Source organism: Leiobunum rupestre, chromosome 1 (assembly GCF_980474605.1).
Source record: "Leiobunum rupestre chromosome 1, qqLeiRupe1.1.hap1, whole genome shotgun sequence".
Lineage (NCBI taxonomy): Eukaryota > Metazoa > Arthropoda > Arachnida > Opiliones > Sclerosomatidae > Leiobunum > Leiobunum rupestre.
This window is the reverse complement of record NC_143384.1, coordinates 2317568-2341963: the sequence shown is the minus strand read 5'-3', so window position 1 is coordinate 2341963 and position 24396 is coordinate 2317568. Positions and strand designations below refer to the sequence as shown.

The 24396-nt window shown below is 35.1% G+C and overlaps 1 protein-coding gene across 2 annotated transcripts in view; it reads right to left on the bottom strand.

The window, feature by feature from the left end:
• LOC149960397 (uncharacterized) overlaps positions 1-7831 on the bottom strand; it is a 50349-nt gene extending 42518 nt beyond the window's left edge. The window contains exon 1 of one of the 2 annotated variants that reach the window (XM_090174297.1): positions 7685-7831. The gene's annotated coding sequence lies outside the window, so the exon portion shown is untranslated. The remainder of the gene's footprint in view (positions 1-7684) is intronic. The other variant, XM_090174298.1, reaches the window with a different exon arrangement.
• Between the last annotated feature and the right edge of the window lie 16565 nt (positions 7832-24396).

Here is a 24396-nt window from a genome sequence, read left to right as displayed (position 1 = left end):
TGGTACTAGCCAGAGTTAATTGCCGCTTTAAAGCGTAAAAATCACAAAAACTTTAAGCGCGCGGGTAATCCTTCTGATCGGGCGCAATACCGCGATCAAAGTATAAATTATGAATTCAAAGAGATAAAACTATTATGAACAAAAATGTACACCTATGGACATCAGGTTGAAACGAAGGAACACTTTCTTAAGCTCCGCCAAGGATCTGGCCGAATCCTTCCTGGAAAACTTTTCTAATATATGATATTAGATATATATGATACTTCGAAATTTTACTCTAATACATTTAGCAAAGTTACGTGCACCGGTCTCGACATTAAAACCGCAATCATTAAATTAAAACTAACTTTTTCTACCAGAGTCGATAACATTCCTCCTTTTATCGTCAAGGGCTGTGGTGATATTTTTCTTACATATTTTTAACCTGTCAATTAAAAGTAAAAATTTTCCAACTGGAGCCATGGAAATCGGTGATCGTCAGCGCAATTTTAAAAAGTGGATCGCTGGAGATTCCAAAAACTACCGTCCAATATCTTTGCTCTGTGTGTTTGAAAGATATTTGACAGTATAACGCACGCTCATTTATCAAATTGGTTCGCCTCTTTTCCGAACCTATGTCAACACGGATTTATTAAAAGAAAGAGCGTAGCAACTAACCACGCGACGTTTTTAAATACCGTAGCTCCCGAAGTTGAAAATCTACAGTGGGTAGACGTGATATATTTAGATCTGGCACAAGCTTTTGACCGGGTATCGCGTCACTACCTACCCAAAAAATTCGATCGGTATGGTATTCATAGTGACTTACTGGATTGGGTCGCTGATTATTTAAGACACCGTAATAACATCCTAAAATGTAACGGAGTGGTAACAAACGTGACTTACCCCGTCACTCGCGGGGTCCCTCGGGGCTCCTCCCTCCCTTTTCACATCTATATTTATGATTCAATTCAAGCAGACCCAATTATAGCAAATGGCCGACGACAATGAGCTATGGTCGAGTAGTGAGCGAGGTTAGTGATTGCGACGCTCTTCAAAATGACTTACTTAAAGTAAACTCATGGTGTAATACTAATAATGTACCTATAAATCCCGCAAAGTCAGCTGTTATTTCATTTACTAGAAAAACTAATTTCATTCAATATAATTACAAATTAAAAATGACGAAATCATTTGGAAAACTAGCACTAAAGACTTGGGAGGAATTATGTCAAAAAACTACACTTCAGAGAACATATCCAAAGCACCTATATTTCATAGGCTATTAGGCGTGACTTTAAACATTAGCAGAAATATTAATTTCAGCCACCATTTTGTTTTGCGTTTTATTGCCTTAATTAGATCCAAAGCAATGTACGGTTCATTAGCCTGGGGTGGCTGCGGTAATTATTTACAATCAAAAATAGAAACTATTCAACGAAAATTTGTTAATCACCTGTATCCATACTTTTTAAAAAACCATTGCATGTATAACTATCTAACCATTCTTAAAGACATACAATTAAACACTGTATCGAATTTTCGAAAACAAAAAAAAATAATTTTCCAATATAAATTAGAAAAAAATATAACCTCCTGTCCAAATCTTTTACCCAATATAACTTTGTGTGCCTAATTATCAAACTAGAAATTTTGATCTTTATAAACCGAAAAGAACCAATTAACAGGGCCTTAAACACTGCAAATACATATAGCAAAAAAATCGATCTTTACAATTGCTCAATTTCCATTTTAAAACAAATGCAATGTTAAAACTGTCCTTTATATTTATAATTCCCTGGAACAGGGCCATTTTTACGCACAGGCTATCTAGGCCGCAGCCTAGGGGCCCGCACCACAAAATGAAAATGTTAAAAAAATATTATTAAAAAAGAAATACGGAAGTGGACGAGTCGAATACATTCGCAAAATTTGTTTAAATAATCGAATATTTCGAATAGGATTATTCGAATTGGCGCATCACTAGGAGGGAGTGAGCGAGACGAGATAGGAGTAAAAGAGCACCGCTTTAAGTTTCCACAACTAAATTTCAAAGATGGAAACAGGGCTCTATACAGTATTTTGGGATGATATTGTTCGTCCGTCTGATAAAACAATATAAATGTAAATAACCGTTTAGGCAAAAATACAAATTGTTCTTTTGAACTTCATATATATACTGTATACATTAGTCGTTATATGCATTCACTTTTCTCTTGTTTCAAATAAACATGTTACGTTGAAATGACTCTCTTCATTCATAGGACTAGTTTGGTCGTCTATTTTCTATCAAATATCTTGGGTCAAGTGAACAAAACTAGTGACATTCACTCTGCAGAACACTAGATTGGACGTAAATACAGCCACCTCGGCCTGATATCACTAACAAGCTTCATAGGAACCAACCGGGAGAAATTTCAAAAATATGAGGAGAAAGCAGCTGAGTTAGTTGATTACACTGACGAGGAGACCACCCGAGGTGTAACTCACCGATTTGTTCAAACTCGGGGGTTTGATAGACCGTCGTGTAACTTGAAAAACCTAAAAGGGAAATGTCTCTATAAGCAACCGTGTTGCCATGGCAACCAAAAATGTTTTTGAAAACACAAAATGGAAATTTACCCATTAAATATAACATGGGAATCTAACCAATTTTAAGGGTACCCCTGTAAAAATTTTAATCAATTTCGAACTTTTTCATCATTTTTTATTTATATTTTCGATTTTTAGCATTTTAAAAAATTCACCAATATAATAATATCGTTTTATATTATAAATAAGTATTATAATAAATATATAAATATAATGATATAATTTGAACTATAAACAAATATAATTATTATGATATAAGTATAGTAAAATAATTTTATTTACAGATAAATATAATAATAATAAATATATAAATATAATGATATAATTTTAATTATAAATAAATATAATTATTATGATATAAGTATAATAAAATAATTTTATTTACTGATAAATATAATAATAATAAATATATAAATATAATGATATAATTTTAATTATAAATAAATATAATTATTATGATATAAGTATAATAAAATAATTTTATTTACAGATAAATATTATAATAATAATTCTATCACAATGACCATTTGGGTCCTCAGGGTCGCTTAACTTTGGGCCTTTGATTTCTCAGCGACCACTGAGGCGACAAATAAGATCGATACGTCCATTAATGGGGCATGAAAAACTCTCAAGGGCGTGGTATATCTTAAGTCGATTTTTGGATATTTACAAATTAAGTTTAAATATATTTCTTATACGCATTTGGAAATATTTATAATTTAGTGACAAAATCTTATTTTCTTGTTATTTTAAATTATATATTTATTTGGTCACTAAATTGTAATAAAACGTTCAAAGTTTATAAATAATAATTAGTATGGTTTAAGAAATCGATTTCTTTCGTGACTCCAGCTGTACTAGAATTGGTTTATCCGCTTTTTGCACTATTTCTGTCTTGGGCAAAACAGTCTTCTCTATCCACGGATTCCACGGTGTATTTAGAAAAAATATGCGCCAGAATGGTCATTATACTCCTATACGCAAATGTAGAACCTAAATTGAAAATAAGGCACATTTTGTTATTTTATAGACATACTGATTAGAAGAGTTATTTTAAAACAAGACTAGGCTTAGGCTTTAGAATTTAATATTCCCCCTGGAATTTTGCCTGGGGGGCAACCCATGTAAATGCCCCCCCCCCTGGAAATTGCTTTTATTCATACCATAGTCCATCGGGCGGGGACGTCGTACCTTGGTCAAAATCCAAAAATATACATAATATCATTTAGTATTTTAGTAGCCTACTAAGTCTACTTACTTTTCGTAAAATTATTTCAAAACATAACTTAGACAATGTGGGAGTTTTAAGTCTTTTTTCTAAACTAGTATTAGATTAGTTTCATGATATACTTTTTCATATGTGTCAGGTACCCGGTTTTACTACTAATATCAACACTATTATGTAAAAAAACGGTTTTATGTATAAGATTTGCTATTTGTGCGATAATGTTTCCCGCTTCAATGAGGTGCCAAAATTATCGCACAAATAACCTCACCTTCGCATAGCAATACAGGTTGCCAACCCCTTTAAATCGGCCAGTTTTAATTAATTGGAGTCGTGAATAGGGTTTAGCGTCGGTACACCAGCGCCACCGCAACATCGCACTGTTCTCGTAATATTGTTAAATAAAACAGGCGCTCTCGAGTCCTGTCTCTCCATAGACAGTATATATCCCTTAGGGATTTATACTGTCAGAACTGTCTATGGTCTCTCCTCTGCACCTTGGGAAATACCAAAATTGCGAGTTTTGCACGACCTTTATCTTGCAAGCTACGATTTCTTCAGTTGGTTTCGCGCCACGGCTTTGCCCAGGTAGTTAAATAGTAAATATGTTTTGAATTATTTGACAGTGTTTGTAAGCCTATTAATTTTATTCGGAATAAAAGTTTACGCAATCAGGTAAGATGTTAAAGAATAATCTAAGATCGTTTAAAAATTTATCACTGAGGCTTCTAACTTTCTATGATTCCTTTATTTTCGCATGATATAAATTTTCAACATCAGACCTAATTGAGTGTCAATTAGATATCAACATTTTAAAAATTAAGTTTTTTAAATAAAGGAATCATAGAAAGTTAGAAGCCTCAGTGATAAATTTTTAAACGATCTTAGATTATTCTTTAACATCTTACCTGATTGCGTAAACTTTTATTCCGAATAAAATTAATAGGCTTACAAACACTGTCAAATAATTCAAAACATATTTACTATTTAACTACCTGGGCAAAGCCGTGGCGCGAAACCAACTGAAGAAATCGTAGCTTGCAAGATAAAGGTCGTGCAAAACACGCAATTTTGGTATTTCCCAAGGTGCAGAGGAGAGACCATAGACAGTTCTGACAGTATAAATCCCTGAGAAGACAGGACTCGAGAGCGCCTGTTTTATTTAACAATATTACGAGAACAGTGCGATGTTGCGGTGGCGCTGGTGTACCGACGCTAAACCCTATTCACGACTCCAATTAATTAAACTGGCCGATTTAAAGGGGTTGGCAACCTGTATTGCTACGCGAAGGTGAGGTTATTTGTGCGATAATTTTGCCGCCTCATTGAAGCGGGAAACATTATCGCACAAATAGCAAAACTTATTCATAAAACCGTTTTTTTACATAATAGTGTTGATATTAGTAGTAAAACCGGGTACCCGACACATATGAAAAAGTATATCACGAAACTAATCTAATACTACTTTAGAAAAAAGACTTAAAACTCCCACATTGTCTAAGTTATGTTTTGAAATAATTTTACGAAAAGTAAGTAGACTTAGTAGGCTACTAAAATACTAAATGATATTATGTATATTTTTGGATTTTGACCAAGGTACGACGTCCCCGCCCGATGGACTATGGTATGAATAAAAGCAATTTCCAGGGGGGGGGGGGGGGGCATTTACATGGGTTGCCCCCCAGGCAAAATTCCCCCCCTGCCCCCCCGGTTCCTACGCCGCTGCCCTAAGATGGCGGCGAAAATTCAAACCCAAACACCAAGTATATTTTTCGTTTCAATTTTTTGGGCCAAAAGCTATTTTTTCAAGACAAAAAAGGTACGTGTTAGTATATTGAACGTCTTGTTAATTTTTTGATACGGAAATAAGGTCATATTTAGAAAAGCTTGGCCGTTCCCCTTTAAGCTGCACTGAACGTAGCCCACTTTAAAGCAAGTGTCGGCTCTATCAATGCCTACGTTATGTTTGATTGGGTCTATGTATCGAAGATGACTATGGTTGCTCAGAATGCTGGGAAGGTGCTTCCACCTAGTATCGCCTTTCAAAAACGTTTTATCATTTATTTTCAAGTCGACAATTACGTGTTTACCGAAAAGCCAATCCAAGCAAGGTCGACTGAGCACGTGATTACAAATAGTCTTTTCTGATACGTGATTACGAATACCCAATGAGCTAAAAGCATGCTTTTGGGCCACGCCATATAGGTAAATCAACTTGTTTAAATTTGCACGGTGGCGACAACTGTCGGCCAGAAAGCAACTACACTAAAGCCGACACTTGCTTTAAGGTCCGGAGGTGGCGCTCCCCGACGGCCGACGAAGACAATAAAAACCAAACTTTTCATTCCCACCAATACGTGGATTTGAAAATCATTGGACGAGGGAACTGAATTGCCCCACACGTCACAATGGCTCATAACAGGCTCTAAAAAAAGACTTACAATCAGTATCACAATAAAAATACTTATGTCCGAGTCGTCGTTCAATTAAGTTTAACACATTTTTTTATACCAAAAAAGTATTATTAAAAACATAATTTAAATTTTAAGTATGACTTTATTTAAAAACTTAACTTTCAAAGATCTATTTATTGAAGCTGAAGGCGTTGTTAACGGGTAAACGTTTAAAGGCAGACTACATAAATCTTCGGTTTACTCTGTCTTTCACTGGAAGTAGGCTGACTGCATGGCAAACGTGTATTGCAGTAAGCCTACTTCCAGTGAAAGACAGAGTAAACCGAAGATTTATGTAGTCGGCCTTTAAGCAATTTTAAAACTACGTGATTATTTTTAAAGGTTTCTACATTTTGATGGCGCTCAAAGGTTTCAAAGAAATTTTACCCAGTATTTCTCGCAAAAGACCTTTGCTACGGTTTGCAAGGATTATTTTAATCAACGTTATATATATTACTCCACGTTTTTATCCTCGTTCGACTAAGGAGCTCTGTATGTCGTCTGCTAACAACTGTAAGTATTTACAAAACACGGCGGATTAAAATTAATCTTAGTTATATTAATAAATTTGTTATCTCAAATGTTTAAAATATAAAGTAATCTCGTTTACTTGGTCCTAAAAGTATAGGATTTAAATATTAAAAATTACAAAAAATTTAGAACGGTTACGATGATGTTAAACAGTTATATCCTCGTGAACAAAGGTTTACCATTTCATTGACAGCCACCAGGGCCGTGCTTAGAGGTCTCGCGGCCCCGGCGAAATGCATGGGTGAAACTGAGTGTAGCGGGCCTCCGGTATATACATCCCTATGGTAAATGTTTAGCGACCCTGGGTGACCGCCCGGCTCCCCCCCCCCCTTAGCACGGCCCTGACAGCCTCAGTAGTGTATCAGATAAAGATTGTTGTGTATCATAAAATACAAGCTGGTAAATAGCTAAGTATTAAAAATACTTTCACAGAGTTGATATAAGTTTTGTAATAATAATTCATTTAATTAATATCGAAAATAAATTAAAATCAGGGTTTGAACTCCAAAATCCCTAAGCCTAACCCGAGCTCCGTGTAAAATGTTTGGGGAAATCTAACCAGACATGGGCAAAATCGCTTGTGATATTTAGAGTTTCACTCTCACTCAAGAGTGCGAGTGGAACTAATTAAAAATCTTCCCTCGTTCTCACTCTCGGTTTTTCGTCACTCGCCGAGTGCACTCTTCCCCAAAGAGTCAGATTTGTCAAGGTCACCACTTTCACTCGTATTCTTGGAGATAAACTTGAAATTTAAGGCGGGAAATTTGAATTCGGTCCCAAAAGTATATTTTAGCCTTCTTTGCCGCTTATAGATGGCACCACGCTCTCCAGTAAAGTCAATAAATTAAAATTTCCCGCCTTCTTTAAATAGCCTTGAAAATTGATAAAAAGCATAAATACTCACGAAACAAAAATAAGACTCGTTAACCCTTAATCTTTGTTAAGATAACAGCAGTCGAAGAGAACGGAAATCAGCAAAACTCTTAAGCTAATTTTGGACAAAGCGTCGACAAAATGTGAACCTCCGCAATGAAATTAGTCAGCAACAGCCCGGGTTGGTCACTGCGACGAAATTGCTTTTCCAAGAGAGAACGAGAGAAAATGGTTTTTCCTTACTTGCCTCCTAGCTGAGGATGGAGGGGGGTGGGGACTTTGAGGCGGGAACGAAATATTGAGAGAAGGATTTTTGGTATTTGGAGGGTGACGGCTCCTCTAAGATTCGGCGATCACAGGGCTGTTCAAGGTCCGTCGAGAAAAATACACTATTGAGACTGCTAGAGATCGGCGTAACCGATAAATTAACTGGCAAAAATTCAATTAATCATAAAAATTGCGGTTAACCGTTTATCCATGGATAATATGGATTTTATTTTCAATTATAAATTTCAGTCAAAATTTGCCCTGTGATGCAGAGCAAAGGGACAGCTATTAAATAAAAAATGCTTTTATCAAATCAGTTGGAAGGTTGATTTAAGGGGTAGTTCGGATCTATGAAGGCACAGATATTTGAAATGTTTTAGATTAAAGAGTTATTTTTTGGAATTATTTTAAAAAGCAAAATATATTTCTAAAATAATTTCCATAAATTTTCCCTCACCTTTTATATATTTTAAAACCATTTCCTTAAATTTGAACCTTGAAACTGTAACAGTAAACTGTGAAAATTTTAAATTGTAAAGGCTTACGTGTAAAATTACAGCATTTAAATTGCTTAAACTCATTATAGAAACTAAACTAGTAAAGAAGTCATCAATAAAAGAGATTTGCAATCAATTTAATCATTGTAAACCCAAAGTTACGACTGAATGACTTATTTCAATTTGACTAAGTCTTTCTTGAAAGTCCCTTTAACAATTCAAACAGGCTACTGCAGTGTAACTGCACACATTTCATCAGGCCTTTCTAGAAAGAAATGTGGTCATTTTAATGTAACTCTATTGTCAATTTTTTTTACTACTACTTGACTTGGATCTTCAGTTTTTCATGATGTATTCCAAATTTAAATACTGTTGCATAGTTCTACCTTAAACCAGAAGTTTAAAATAATAAGTGCAGACTTGGATAGATAGAATTTAGTACATGTCTGTTTTATAAATTCATTATGAGAATTAGCTTACATAGAAAGTTGCAAAATCCTTTAACCGTTTAATTTCTTATGTATTTAAACAAAATTTTTATTTAACATATAAAACAGCATATTAATTAAGGTTATAATATTTTGCGAGTAGTAGTTTAGTTGGAAACACAAAACTGCAGAATCCAATTACGACAGCATAGCAGACGTCTATACAGGGCTTCCACATTTGATATCTAAAATTTTCCTCTTGCGATAATTTCATTTTCGCGTTTTCGACCTAGTAATTCCCATTTTTTATCCCTCGCTCTTAATACAAAATTTATATAGATATTCAGATTAATTCTTAAAATTATTGAAAATTTAAGGTTTTATTTATTACAAAATTACTTACATTTTAATAATTTTGTAAAAACCTATATTTAGATTGTGACTTTCATTACTTTTATAATGACCCGGCCTTTGTTAAATTTCCATCGCTTTGCCCGTTTCCCCTTTTAAATTTCATTATTCCCTTTCAGCGTTTTTAAAGGTTGAAAAATTCTGGAAAAAGGAAAAATTCCCCGCATATGGAAGCACTGCGTCTATAGCATTGAAAATCAATGCCAGAAATAAGCGTTTCAAAAATATTGTGTCTTATCAAGCAAAATAACTCAGCTCGTAGTATGTCTTTTCTTTAGAATTTTTTATCCCACAGCCTTATTTTATATCCATGGCGGCCGATTTTAAAATTCATTTTAAATATTTCCATTAGAATATACATAATTCTGAACTAAACACGCGTACTCCTTTACAATTTAAAATTTTCTCAGTTTACTGTTACAGTTTCAAGGTTCAAATTTAAGGAAATGGTTTTAAAATATATAAAAGGTGAGGGAAAATTTATGGAAATTATTTTAGAAATATATTTTGCTTTTTAAAATAATTCCAAAAAATAACTATTTAATCTAAAACATTTCAAATATCTGTGCCTTCATAGATCCGAACTACCCCTTAAATCAAACTTCCAACTGCTTTCATAAAAGCATTTTTATTTATAGTTAAGTGAAGTGAGACGCGTTTTGGCGAAACGAACTTTTTTAAGAAAGTTATTCGTGTAATTCGTGTTATTTCACTCGCAGAAATGGATTTATTAAACATAATTTAAGTAATTAAGACGTCAAAAACCAACTAGTGATCATTGGTAGAAATACGAACTGCTTGCGAGCATGCGCGTAATTCCCCCCATCATCCCCCTAAAAAGGATGTGACGTAGCTCCTCAATTTCGTTCTAACGACAAACATCGTTAAAAGATGGCGCCAGTGAACATCGCCAATTCTTTTGACACGTTTTTCTCGAAGTGCAATAGCCAATATCCATTACTTTCTACATCCATGGTGACACAGTGTTGTTCCGAGCGACTTAAGAACGTGCTTTTTCCAATCACAGAACGTATTTTCGCGAAATAATTTCGGGGAAATTGTACTTTTCGATTTTCCGTTTAGTGCGCCATCTATGTAACAAATTTTCTTCCTTTTTAAAGATTAAATCCGAAAATTACAAAGCCCTTGGAAACAGCTTTCAATTAGCCTTTTAGGTTTACATAGAGCCATGTAGCGGCCAAAGCGAGAACCTCATAAACTACTGGATTTTCGTCTGCTATGCAGACTATTTTCCTTGAATAAAGACCAAAGCGTCTGCTTAGCAGACGAAAATCCAGTAGTTTTTAAGCTTCTCACTTTGGCCACTACGAGACTCTATGTAAACCTAAAAGGCTAATAAAGGACCATACGAGAGGAATTCGGAAAAAGCCAGCTGCTTTGGTGGTGAAATTAGAACACATGCTATTTATAAAACTCCAAAAAGTTCCAACGTACCAAATATATGCCAATAAATATCAAAAGGTATTTCCATATCATAAATTGTTAGTGTGTGTTACTATTAATATAACGAATGCCTGTTATGTGGTTTGAATATGCCGCCAAAACCAATATTATAGATGGCGACACCTTACCATTGTTTTATTTTGGTTTCTATTTATGTACGTCTACCGTGACGCCAATAAAAACTTTAGCTCGTCCATTTTTGTTCTAACTCGAGCCTCGTTATTTCTACTCATAAATAATTCTAACATAAATTTTTTAAAGGATGATAAAATTCGAGAATTAGTAGTTAAGTCCATAAAAAATGGACTTAACTACTAATTATCGAATTTTATCATCCTTTGCATACAGTCCATAGGTGGTTCCTTTTAACCATAAATTTTTTAAACGTACTAAATACGGTTTAATAAATCCAAAAACGTCATTTCGTAAAAACAATTTTAAAGCGTATTAAAAAAGTGTTAATGAACCGCTCGGAACAACAATGCTGTGGCATTCTGAATAGCTGGCACCTGGATTGGGGATTGTCAATCCAACCAAGCCCGTATTTTAAAATTTCGTCTATACGGGACCATTAATATGAATTTAATGGCTGTTGGTAGCGAAAATGCAGTCGTCCTTTTGGCGCCTTAAGTAATGACAAAGGCGACCTGCAACCTGACCCCTAGAGGTCGGCGTTTGGATAAAAATTAACCGTTTATTTGGATAATATCCATAAACAAAAATTATCCAACAAATAATCAGTTATTTTTGGCTTTTTCCCATATTAAATCGTTTCTATCCATGGATTAAATCCACGGATAAACGGTTAACCGCAATTTTTATGATTAATTGAACTTTTGCCAGTTAATTTATCTGTTACGCCGATCTCTACTGACACCTGCGCCCAATCGGCCCACGCAATTACTGAAACTGACATCACCTATTTATGATTAGTCTTTACCTAACTAATTTGATAAACATTACAAGAGCTTGGATGCGCAAAACACTTATTATGTGGTCTTTGCAGCTTCTGTTAAATTTGTGCGAGAAAAAAACTGCTTTCGGAAAGGGCTAGAACGCAGCGACGGCGAGCCTCGACGCAAAACCATTTTGTTAACCTCCAACGCGCATCGAAATCCAAGATTAATAATTAGACTCGCCTTGAAAACGTGTACGGGAAACTTGTAGGAGTGAAGACGGAGCCTTATCCCGTACTGTCGTACAAACTGCAATCCTACAAATTCAGGGAATCTTTACCTCTCTATTACTTAAGCCTATAACACACATACGTAAAAATCGAACGGAAAACCAAACTGAAACGTAAACGCAAAAAAATACGCAAAATTGGGACGGAATCGCGACGGGAAAGAGAGTTGAACGATGTTCAACTTTTTGGGCCCAAAATATTGTACGTTATCAGCCAGTCAATAGGCAGTCGGTCTCATACACCGTCGCTCTCCGTGATAAAATAAAGCCGAATCAAAGAAAGCTCTGAATAGAAAAAAAAATTACAACACTTTATAGAAAAATAAAGAACTACCCTTGCCTTTTTTACAAAAAAATCCTTATTATAAGGATACAATATATACAAATAAACCAGTTGGCAAGCCATTGGATCCACTTTTATTATAGGAGGTAAGCGCCTTCTACTCGTAGCATTTAAGCCTTCGCTTAAAGACTGCTAAATGTTTTTTGGACGCCATTATCAAATCATTTATTGTCGTTTGAAGTTTAGCATTTGACATGGCGCCACGGTGGCCGAAAAAAAAAACCAAAATACGTTTTCAAGTGTGTGCCAAAACTGGAAACGTAAACAGAAACGCAACATAATTAAATTTTGCGTTTATGTTTCAGTTTGGTTTTCCGTTAGATTTTTACGTATGTGTGTTCTAGGCTTTAATATCACGTAAGGACGTTGTAAATTGTTTTCGCCAAATCACCGAATGTTCCATCGGCTGGAAGCAAAATCGACGTAACGTTTTTACACTCATTAAGATAAATATTGATTTAAAAATTTGAAATTTCAATTCCTAAGGTACGTGCATTTTACAACATGTATATCTCGGCAATCATTTACGAGAAAAGACTGCGCTTGTCGCCATAGATAACAGAAACCATATTAGTATTTAAATAACTTTTTGATACAAAAACCACGTAATTCAAGTGGCGTGTATTTGCTTTCAGCCGACGGTTTGCACTCGGACGGAGCACATGGAATTTCAAAGGTTCCCTGTTGAGACCTCGGAACTAACTGATAACTCGCTTGTTCCGATAAAACACTTTAACAACATTCCCCGAAACGTTTTAGATAGAATGTTTGTTTTGTGATAAAATGTCGCAGCGAAATAAACTGCTGTTGGCATCGCTGTAGAGGTATGTGGAATCTTTGGTGACCACTTGAAATAAATTTATCAAAATAAAATACAAAAAATTACTAATTTCCAAATTCAATTTGCGCGATGGAAAAACGAATGTTTAGGCACTTTTCATGCCGAAGATTCTGCATTATCAAAGCAACCAGCATTGTTCTTACTGAAAACTACACCTGTCAAGCCTTTGTATTTTAATTCAATGAAACCAGCGTTGATTTACAGCTCTAATCGTTATTAGTGCTGTAAATCAAAGCTGGTTTAACAGTTGACTTCGGTTAAATTGACCCCCTCCTAATGCCCTGTTACAAATATTCATTAGTTGATGAAAATGCACCCATTATGCACCATCAATGCCCCTTTACGGAAGGAAATGACGATTTTAAAAAGGGGGTCAGATTTATCCAAACAAACGCACCCACTGCGCACCAATATGCACCACAGTCGAAAGATTACGCACCATTATCTCTAAAGAATTTACTTAAATACTAAATAGGGGGGAGCAGATTAACCCCAGCCAGCCCTTTCACTATTCGCCACGAAAATGGTGCCATTCAAACCAACCCATTTCGCACCATGGTCATTATAGGTTTATTTAAAATACTAAATGGGGCTAGATACACCGTAGCCCCCCCCCTCTTTTAATCTATCCACCTAAAAAGGGTGCCATTCAAACGCACCTATTGCGCACCATTATGCACCACAGATAAATTATTACGCACCATTCTTGTTAACGAATTTAAAATTCATTTTAAAATTTTGTCATTTGTGAATTTTTAAAATGAAGCCTGGGGGCTAGATTAACCTCAACCCCGGAGTTATTATCCATGATGCATTTCGCGGTGACGCTCGTGGAAATCCCGCCACTGCAAGTTGTTTATTGAATACACTGGATGCCGGTGCTAAAGTCGTTTCACGTATTTGACCCCACATACGGTTTGGAACTGCCGCGCCACCTAGACCCGTTTTGGCTCCGAATTATTTTTGAGGTAATATTGTATGAAAAATCCAAAGGTTTTTATTTTAGTTATTGTTGAAAATGTATATTTGAAACTTATACGCGAGTAAAGGTCCTTTTCGCGGGCTGGTGTCAAAACACAGGGTGGTCGTCAATTGTATGCAACCGCTTTAGACCTTTAAACAAGGAAAACTACAAAGTGCAGAGGGTGGTGGCGTACGAGCTGCACGCAGTTTGTTAATACGACCTTAATTTAAAAACGACATTGTTTACGATTTTAACCGACTATATAAAATATCCCCGTTTTCTCACTTAACTGAAACCAAACGCGTGTCCCTGTTTTTGCATTTTATGATCACGTGATATTTCCGCTACTAAATTATCGAGAGTTCCCCAAAAACATTAATTTGAACAAAATTTTGAAAGAGACGGTCCTAGCCCCTAATGCGGTAATTTTACTTAACAATTTATTTTCCGAAGTTTGCGATTAAGTTGAATTAACGCGATTAAAATGGAACCCAAGGCCAAATGCAAAGAGGAAATCGATAGAATATTAGACGCCCTGTCTAAATTTAAAGAGGAAACTGGTCAACACAATAGTGTCACGGGCAATTCATTTCCTGTATGGAAAGACGTGAGTGCGGAAATAGGTGGTCTTGCATATATGTCGAAGCTCGGCTTGTACACATTTGTAATGAAAAAGGATAAAGAAACTGATGTAGAATTGTGCTAAGCCTTGGGAATTGATTTAAAAATTGGTGACGAAAGTGCAAGCACTTGGTCTTTAGAATCTGAACGTATTTGCCAGAAAGCTCCCCTGCAAGTGCACTCTTCCAGTGATGATTCAAACTCAATTCGTTGCTCATTGGCAAATACAACAAACGACTATTCGAAAATGGCACCAAAAGAAACCGCGTATAGATGTCGGGATAGTTATAAATTGAGCACACATCGTCAATACGTCATATTTCAGCCAAAAGTGTGGACGCACGAAGTCCTAAAATATACTTTTGAGAACATGAAACTACCTCGCGTGTTATCTTTCAAGTAGGAGGCGATTTCTATTCAAAAATTGGCGGACATTTTTTGGATTGTGATTTGTGAAGCGGAGTTGTTCGGCTGTGTGAAGGATTAATCAAACTCTTTCAATGCTATGAAAATAGAATGCATGCTGAGGGCTCATTTAAATTATTCTCATGGTAAGGGAATAAAAGAGCTTTGTCTTGGAAAAAGAGAAAGGAATTTGTCGAGAAAATGGTTGAAGAGTGACAAACCCCGGGCATGATTAGATTTACAATGGCCAACTGGCGAAATGATGGAACTAGGTGATAACGAGCCTTGTTTCATTCCATCGGCCAAAGCTTCATAAGTAGCTAAACATCAGCATTTCAAATCACTCCACCTAGAAGATAATCCATTCAATGATGTCCATATCTATTCAGGGACGTACCCCCCCCCCCAAAGCTTTGTAGAGTTGGCAAATTGAGGTGGACTTGGCAAAATGAAAAATATGAAACATGTTTGTTAATTAACAAACTACTAAATCGATTGTAAACGATGTTGCAACAAATCATTTAGAATTTCCCAGCAATTTTCTTCCTTAAAGTCATTAACTATGTTTGAGATTTCTATGTAGTTGCTTCTCCTTATGTATAACCTGATTTCTATGCTAGGCAGATAGTGTGTCGGAACTTTAGTTCAGCCTTGTGGAAAAAGCTTTTTAAATAGTCGTTTTTCCTTCAGCACCTTATAAAATTCAAAGGCAGATAGACGCGTGATAGAGAATATCGGTTGTTCGTTATTATTTCATTGTTAATTTTCTACGTTACATTTGGCAACCTGTATCAAATTTATAAAAATACATAGTTTTAATTTCTATAGGAGATATAACAATTTTTTTGGCCAATGTGAAGAATAGCCCCCCCCCCCTATTATTTTTCGTTTTTTATTCGATTTATTGGTAGCATTTTTTAATTTAATGGTGTATTAATTATTATCCGCAAACATATAAATTAAAAGTTATCGGGAATGGAATATCAATTAATGATTTGGGCCAATGTGAAGAATTGAACATCAATTAACTATTTTACTTTTCCGCGTATTTGGACAATACTTGATGCGTTGAACATCAATTAATTATTTGGGCCAATGTGAAGCATTGAACACCAATTAACTATTTTAGTTTTCCGCGTATTTGGACAATACTTGATGCGTTATGGCTAGATAATGTCCTCTAGGTCGCGTTATAGACGGCCCATCGTGATAGCAAGAATGGGGTTGGGGTGGCGCCGTCAGGCGCCAATATTCTGTTTTCGATTGCACAAGTTGAAATTCAGTCGATAAGAACTTTTCTTACCCTCGCAAATGCTTTGAAATTGTAGATTTTTCACACGTGTTAACGAAGTCCTTTGGGCTATTTTTAACAATAGGTACTTTTTTTTGGTTTTGTTTATTGTTTTCGGGTTTACGATACTTGATGCGTCAGGCTTGGTGCTGTCCTCTAGGTTGCGTTATAGTTGGCCCATAGCTTTTTTTAGTATGGGGTTGGGGAGGCGCTGCGCGCCCCCAGCGCTCGAGCGAAGTGAGTGCGCGGCGCCGTTAGGCGCCAATACTTAGAGTACATTCGACGTTGTATAAGTCAACATCACACAGAAGTCATAGTATGGTTAAAAAAAACCTAAAGTGCGTTGAAATACGAGAAAAATTCCCAACCCTTAAAAGTTAGTACTGTTCTGCATTTCAGCCTTTTCCTTTTTCGTCATCAGTCCTACGTTCTCCAAAACGTATTAAAATCTAGACATTTAAAGAATCGTCCTCCTCATCAGTCCTACGTCATCAAATAAACAAACAAATCTCGAAATATGTCGTATTTCCCGTTGTAAAAATTGCTGGCAAGTAACAATTTTACATTGATCATATCTTTTTAAACAATAAATTGCGGTTAAAACTTTTTGCAATGTTAAAAAAATCCGGTTCTTTGAGGTACATATCATTAACATATTCAGTTCCCTCCCAAATCCCTTATTTGTAAGAGTTAAGTACTCCTTAGTACACACCAAACATAAAGTATAGAACTCACATTAAACTATTGTCGAAAATGCATTGAAATTGACGGTTTTCAAAACGCGTTAACTTAACCACGGCCAACTTAGATCTGTTCTCGCTGTACTCGCACAAGAAGGCCCGCCAGCTTGAAACGACTCAATGTTAACGAGCGTATGAGAAATTCACGTTTTACTCGAAAATATTCCGCTTGGGGCGCCAAAATACGGGAGTACCTTCCTAATGCTTTCCTATGGGAAAATATTTTGTAAAGTGGATCACTTTTCCGAAACTTTTTCGTAACTTTACCGATTTACGTCAGTGCCGAGTTTCTTATATGATTTCAGGTAAGTTTCATTAATAAATTCAAGCCTAATATCGTAATTTTCTATCATTTGGTTCGCTCACAATCTATTTTTGAAATCACCGATATTTTTAAGGCGAGGAAGCGTCTCCTCATCGGATTTTAAGCCTTGGAGTCGTATCGCGCGCGTGAGATTTGAAAATGTAAAACTGAGAACAGTAAATAAAATAGTAAATAAAACACAGTTTTGCCTCTTTTTTTAACTTCAATTATTATGTTTCAATAAAAAACCCGTAATAAACATCATTTAAAATGGTAATAGTTTGTTGTTTACCGTTCTGTAAATCTACAGATAAAAATAAAACCGCTGGGTTGTCTTTCCTTGAGATTCCTAATGATCCTATCTTATGTAATGAATGGCTTAAAGCCATTGCAAGGAAAATAGTTTACCAAAGAAAAAATAAAATAAATTGGATTTGAGTCGAAAAGTATGTCTAGAAAAAGTGAGGGGAAAAAAGTCTCAAGATCACATCTACTTGGATAACTGATAACAAGAACACAATTAAAACCTTAGAGATCTGATTTATCTCTATTTATATCCGAAAACAGTGAAGAAACTATGATCAATTCAAAAGTTTCTATCATTGAAAACCCAGAAGCGCACTCAATCTAAGTATTAAATAAAACTTGAGAAAAGTGTTCCTCATAAAAAAAACCACTGAGGAAACCATAGAATACTTATTTATTTATGACAAAAATAATTACTCAATAAGAATCAGATGGGCTTTTAAAGAAAACTGTAAATAAACTCAATTCTACAATTTGGAGACTAAACAAGAAAATTGACCAACATAATAATGAGTAACAAATTCAAGAAGAAGCGGAAAAATTAAACCATCACGAGAAAGTGGTATCAATCGCAAATGATGAGATGTCGTTGAATAGCCAACTTATATATATAAAAGATACAACCCAGTTTTTGGATGAAAAATTGGCAAGACACTCCTGAAACTGCAGAAGAGTTCCAAAATTCACCAACACACCGAAATATTGTAAATCAGTTAGTTCCCCCTCTTTTGGACAATTTGATGCACATCTCTAAATAATTTTAAAAGTCTTGAAATTTTAAATATAATATATATTAGGTGAAATTAAGGATATTTAGTATTTAACGGTTTTTAACCCAATAAGGAGATTTAGTATTTAACACAACAAGGAGATTTAGTATTTAACCCAACGAAGAGATTTAGTATTTAACACAACAAGTATATTTAATATTTAACCCAATAAGGAGATTTAATATACAACATAACTAGGAGATTTAATGTAATATAAAAGTTATGAAATTTTATTTTAAAGTTTAAATTACTTGGTTGAATTAATTACAAAGTTCCAGCTGGGCGGCACCGTAGAGGACCTTCGATACGCGCGAGACGACTCCAAGGCTTAAAATCCGATGCGGATTGCGGAGACGCTTCCTCGCCTTAAAAATATCGGTGATTTCAAAAATAGATTGTGAGCGAACCAAATGATGGAAAATTACGATATTAGGCTTGAATTTATTAATGAAACTTACCTGAAATCATATAAGAAACTCGGCACTGACGTAAATCGGTAAAGTTACGAAAAAGGTTCGGAAAAGTGATCCACTTTACAAAATATTTTCCCATAGGAAAGCATTAGGAAGGTACTCCCGTATTTTGGCGCCCCAAGCGGAATATTTTCGAGTAAAACGTGAATTTCTCATACGCTCGTTAACATTGAGTCGTTTCAAGCTGGCGGGCCTTCTTGTGCGAGTACAGCGAGAACAGATCTAAGTTGGCCGTGACTTAACTAATTCTCATTTGCGGCTACTAAATAAAATACCTTCGTACTCCTTACACACTGGGCTTTCATCTAAAAAAATAAAAAACCAATAAAAGGAGGGGGGGGGGGGGGGCTGTTCTTCACTTTGGCCATTTTTTTTTACTTAGGGTAAATTAGGTAAGTCGTGAATATTATAGTGATATTCTTTAGGAAAATGAAAATTTTACAAGCCAATATTCCTAAAGTTGCGTTGGGTAAAGATAACGTGTGGTACAGTGTCGGTTGTTCTTAAGTTAATATTTCAGTTATAAGTGTTTGAATTGTTTATGTTATATTTGGGTATGAATAATTACAGTTATTCAAAGCAGTTCAGTTAAACAACAACTAGTATTCGTCAGGATGAAATGTATCTATTTTTTACTACAGCGGGATACACGACGAGAAAATAGTAAGCGGGTTCGATGGGATTTTTAAATTGGTGTACATCGTTCAATCTCTTTTTCCTTCTTCGTGTATCTCGCTTTATATATAAAGAGAGTACGCAAATGCTTTGTTACCCCTGTGGCGCCATGTGGCGAGAAGTTTTATTTTTTTATATATTAATTTTTGTTTAAATGCCCTCCATCGAGGAAGAACATTTGATTTTGATGATGTCTTTTTTTATTACGCCATTTAATATTTTTGTTTTAATAATGAATAAAAACCGAGCCCCCGCATAACGGGGATAGGATAGCTGACCCGCAAGAAACCATCCCGAAAGGCGCGTACGACCCATACTCAGAAGAGAGGAACCGCTACCGTAACGAGATAGAGCGCGGGTCAAGGGAATTAGGCAAGGCCCCCCATTTTACCCTAAACGTTGAAGGAGAAGAGCCGCGGCGCGAGCAAAGAACTCCCTTAAGAAATGTGAGTTTCAACCCTCCGCCTCCGCCCGCGTCTGAAAGAATTTCACACCGCGAAGATCCCAGTTATTTTAGACGGTAGAGCCAGAGATACTGACAATATAGAGATATGAAACTCCGCCTAAAAAGCGACCCCCAGAATTTTAAAAAATCCTGAGCGGAGTGACCATAGACATAATAAAGAAATAGACCCAAGATTCTATGGGGGGTAAATACGGGAGCGATAACTAGCAGACAGCCGGTATTTGTTCCGTATTCCTGTGGTACCACGTTTAAGCGACGCCTGTCGATTAGGCGAGAAAATACAAAATCATCACGTGACACGTCACACATGTTCGTGTTTGTAATCTTTTAGGTACTCTGACGTGATTCGCGAATATTTTGGCTGTGAGAATTTAAAATAAGGTAAATTTTTATTATAATTTTTAAATAAGTCAATTAATTCTTTCAAAACCCAAATAAAAAGCAGCAGATGATCTTATAATTAAAAACAAAAAATTCTATTTGCGAAATGATATTTTGTCAAAGGCTTAAGTAACTATCCGGTTTGTTGTGGAACTTGTGGTTATGGCTTGTTATGGGAATACTCTGAGATTCTAAATTGTAAACAAAAGTAAATGGAATTTTGATGAAAAGGATGATTCTACCTTGGATTAATAATGATTCTACTAAAGGTATGTAGCTATTGTCCTTGAAAAAAAATTAGCTTTGACAATTTAAGTCTGATGGCTTGACCCTTCATTTCTAGATTTCTGTCCTTCGCTAATTTGTGGAGTCTGAGCTTGCAATATAAATTAATAACTTTCTTAATGATGATGTTCGATTCCAACTTCAGGATCAAACATGTTCGTGGTGATCTGGTAAGATGTCCATGCCAACAATATTTCGTAATACAGCAAGTTCTAGCAAGACTACATTTCTTTTATAGAGAGAGGAATATCTCTTCATAACAACTAAACAAAATTGGCTAAAAACCAAGGAGATCTTACTCAAATTATAATAACATAATTAAACCTACACGAAATGATCCTTGGTCAAAATTTAAAGGTGAGAAGTTAGCATCACCGGTTTTTTCTATTTCACTTTCAACTGGATGTAATTTCTTTAAATTAAATAAAAAAATTATTTTGACTATTTTTACTTGTTTTAATTCTATGGAAACCAAACCAGAGTTGGAATGGCTTTTGGTGTGACCCACCTTTTGCCATTTACAATTTGTATATCCCGTTCTAAAAAGTGATCATTACAAATTAAATCATGATTTGAATGTGTCGCGATTTGCAGTATTGTAGGTTTAGATAAGGGAAACCTATAGTTATACAAAGATTTTAAATAAGAATGAATATTCATTGAAATAATATGATAGTTTAATCCTACTTATAAAGCGCCACTAAACTTAAGTGGCGCTTTGGACTAGGCGCCCACTGGCTCTCTGTTTCGTATCCGTCCTGCCTTCCACAAGGCATTGTCTCCGTTACGAAGCAAAGGCTTGTGGAAGCCAGGACAGAGACGTTACGAGGAGTAGTGAGCGCTTGGCGTAGGCCATGTAGTACCTAACGCTTAGGAATATTTATCCGGTTTAAAATCAGACGCAAAAACTTAAGGAGTGAAGTAGAAGAAAAGTAAGGGCGAGACATCGACCCCGGGGACGGGGTCAGGTTCGGGATCGGGGTCCGGGATTTAAGGGGTGAAATGGGGGTAAAATCGTCGAAAAGTCAATGTATTTAGGGTATTTCTCGCGACGATTTGTTTTCCCGTATATCAGCATATTGTGTCCAGGCCAACTTGTTCATATATCTCCGCTTATCTCGAAAGATACTTGAACGTATATCTTATCGCGTTTTATCGTACGGAATAAGTTGAAATGATGTAAAAAGTGATAACCTGAGTGGGAGATAGCGCGCGTGCGCGGATTTCCTGGGGCGCGGATTACCCGGGAGGCGCGGTTAATTTGAATTTAAGAGTGTTTTGACGTTATGGAATATGGGACGCGGTTAACGTGCGCGGATTGGGGCGCGGTTAATTTGAATTTAAAACATGGATTTGAATGTTTTGACGTCATGGAATATTCGTTGTTAAAGTAGAATGGAAATATTTTTAAACTTCATTTTAATATCATTGTAGAATGCTTGACACTTGAACCTATCTCACGAGTATTTCTTTAAACGAATATTTTAAGTATGAGAAACGTATCGTTCTCAAGTATTGTAATTGAGGATCGGGTAAATTCCTATATACGTAACGCGATACACTTCGAAATGCGTATACGTAGAATGGAATTAATTTTAAACCGCGCGCGTGCGCGGATTACCTGGGAGGCGGGGATTGCCCGGGCGCGCGGTTAATTTGAATTTAAAACATGGATTCCCTCTCCGAAATAATTCATGTACCCAAAATTGTACCGCAAGTTTTTTTCTTTTAGGGGAATCTCTATGGGAGTTTAACATTACAATAAAGCTAATAGGTCCAGTTTGGGGTACTTTTGGTCCGAAATGGGGTACATAGGGCCGAAAATGGTGACTTTGGTCGTTTTAAGGGTACTTTTGGTCTATTTTGGTCCATTTTTGGGTACATCAGAAAAGCAGTTGGAAAAACGAAGAGCCTTATTTTTTTCCACCCATCTCCAAACTCCAAAAATTTATTGCTATAATTTATTTATCCCTTCCGTAGGTATAAAATAAGATAAAAACCACTTACCTATATTTTAATTACGGTAAATTAAAAATACTTAATTAGTGTACTAAGTTACGTTTAAAAGAACCTTTTGTAACAATTCCAATATGTAAATATAGGTATAAGGATTGAAAAAATACTTAAAGTGTTTTTACTGATAAACTCTAAAGGAATTTAACTTTAAAGGGTATCTTAGATTATTGTTTTTAATTTTATTCAAGTTGAAAACGTATTAAGAGTCCTTCAAAGTACTATAAAAGGATTTTATTTACGAACTTAATTCATATTTTCTTCAAATTTTCAATTCACTTTTATTACTATTTAAATAAGGTAAAATATAATTCTTATACACAAATACAGTCAGAAAGATACTATAAATCACTAAAATTAAAATTAAATTAAATTTGTGTGGATAAGATTTGTAAATATCATTTTGAAACTAATAACTTTCACGCTTTATTTAAGTCAAGCCAATAAAAACAATTACCTATATTTTAAATACGGTAAAATATAAATACATTTCCGATATGTAAATAGGTAGAATAACACTATGAAAAGTTCCTTTTTCTTCTTTTAATACGACAACACACAACTCTGATACGCGAATATATAAAGAAAATATAAAAAAAAATTTACTCTACGTTCGATACGTTAAAATACATTTCCGATACACAAATATAGATAAAGAAATACTATAAAATGTAAAAAGGTAGAAAAATACTACACATTAACCATTATGAATTTAAGCTTACAACATCCTTCACGTATAGAGCATAACATATATGTTCAGAGTTAACTTGTTTCCTCGTTATCTTTATCGCATGTGTTTTAAATAGCGTATGAAACAAGTTAAGAATGTACTGAAATGGTGTATGTTTAAACCACGTAGAATAAAGAGTAAAACATATGTTCAGAGTCGGCTTGATTACTAAAGCGAATAACACAGAGACGTTTCCGGTAGGAAGAAAAATACTACAACACTCTCTATACTCTACATTCAACACGTTAAAATATACTTCCGAAATGCCAATATAGGTAGTAAAATACTACAAAATCTCTATACTTTACCTTCAATACGTTAAATTACATTCCAATATGTAAATATAGGAGGAAAAATACTACAAAAGCCTCTTTTCTTGGCGTTCAATATGTTAAAATAGATTTCTGAAATGCAAATGTAGGTAGTAAATATTACAAAATCTCTATACTCTACCTTCAATACGTTAAATTACATTCCAATATGTAAATATAGGTAGTAAATACTACAAAAGCCTCTTTTCTTGGCGTTCAATATGTTAAAATAGATTTCTGAAATGCAAATATAGGTAGTAAATACTACAAAAGCCTTTTTTCTTGGCGTTCAATATGTTAAAATAGATTTCTGAAATGCAAATATAGGTAGTAATTACTACAAAAGCCTCTTACTCTACGTTCAATACGTTAAATTAATGATATGCCTCCGATCGAATCGTTCATTTTTTCCTATTTAAATATACGCATTTAAATTAGAATTGCTTCTAGTGTTCGGCAGTCGATTAATTTTTATCCACAAATTTTCCGATTTATTTAAAAAACGTTGGTAAAAAGAATATCATTTTAACTTATTTAATTGTGTTTTTTACCCAACCAAGCATTTATTTGAA